Source organism: Delphinapterus leucas, chromosome 10, assembly GCF_059928025.1.
Source record: "Delphinapterus leucas isolate spDelLeu-1000000601 "Yukka" chromosome 10, BTC_Dleu_Yukka2, whole genome shotgun sequence".
Taxonomy (NCBI): Eukaryota; Metazoa; Chordata; class Mammalia; order Artiodactyla; family Monodontidae; genus Delphinapterus; species Delphinapterus leucas.
Genome location: NC_143138.1, coordinates 22,096,495 through 22,097,691, shown reverse-complemented (window position 1 = coordinate 22,097,691; position 1,197 = coordinate 22,096,495). Strand labels below are relative to the sequence as shown.

General features: G+C 40.9%; 1 non-coding gene across 1 annotated transcript; it reads left to right on the top strand.

The window, feature by feature from the left end:
* The first annotated feature begins 214 nt into the window (after positions 1 to 214).
* TRNAA-CGC (transfer RNA alanine (anticodon CGC)) lies at positions 215 to 286 on the top strand. Its single transcript has one exon. It is a non-coding gene; the product is annotated as a tRNA-Ala (tRNA).
* Positions 287 to 1,197: the final 911 nt, after the last annotated feature.

Below are 1,197 nucleotides of genomic sequence, written 5' to 3'. Positions count from 1 at the left end.
AAAATTGGGCTCTGTTCTCAGTAACAATACGAGTTGGATGTTGTCGACGGGTCTTGGAAGGGGGCTACTTGGATATAATCCGAAAGAGGCTTTAGATGTAATTCGTCTTCAATGACGGCTACTCTCTAGTTGGAAACAAAAAAACCCAAAATTGTGCACAACGCTTTGAGATTTTAAAGGGACAGGAATGCTGCCCGGTAACTGACCTCCAGCAGGGGATGTAGCTCAGTGGTAGAGCGCATGCTTCGCATGTATGAGGCCCCGGGTTCGATCCCCGGCATCTCCAGTAGGTCCTCTCGTTTTCGTTTTCAGCCTTCGTTCTCGTTTTCAGCCTTTGGCCTTACATTATTAAGTAAAATATTCTAGCTCTTTCTCATTTTTCTCCCATTATCATTCCCTTTAAATCGAGCTATTTTCCATCTATGTGCTTATTTCTCTTCCGTTTTGTTAAATAACCACCGCCATTTCCCCTGCTTCCTGGAAACTTCCTTGGGGTGTCTTATTACGCAGTGAGTAGTACAAAGCCAGAGGGACAATTCACAAGTAAATTCATCCTATGAATGCACCCAGGAAAAGGGAATACAGCTGCATATCAAAGATTTATTTAGCTCAATTAAAGGAGGTCCTATCCATTCCCACTATCCACTGGAAAATAATCAGTAAAAATAAAATATCTCAGTAATTTTTTTTAAGGGGAGGAGAAGGTAGCATGTGTTTAGTATTGATGTGGTAGTTGCACATCAGTATTCAAGGGTACACCCTATGACCATAGAGGAATTTCTTTATGCATAGTTACTAACCTAGTTACCATTTTATTTCTCACTGCATCTTTGGCATTGCTCAACGTTTCTGTGCAGAAAAACTGGTCACAGTCCAGTACAGGAGGTCTGGAAATGTAGTAAAGGTTAGGAATAGCCTGTGGAAATGGAAGGCACCCTTAATAGCATGACTGTTCTCCTAGCAACCAGCCCCTAACTCTAGAAGCAGGCCAAAGCTCACCTCATTAACATAACAAAAACACCTTTGTCTCTCTCTTCACTTAGGAAATTCTAAGGATTTTAGGAGCTCTGTGCCAGCAGCAGGTCTGAAGGCCAAATATACATTTCTTATTATAAATCACAATATTAATAATGTATACCCAGGTGTGAAATTGCTACATCATATGGTAGCTCTATTTTTAATTTTTTGAGGAACCAC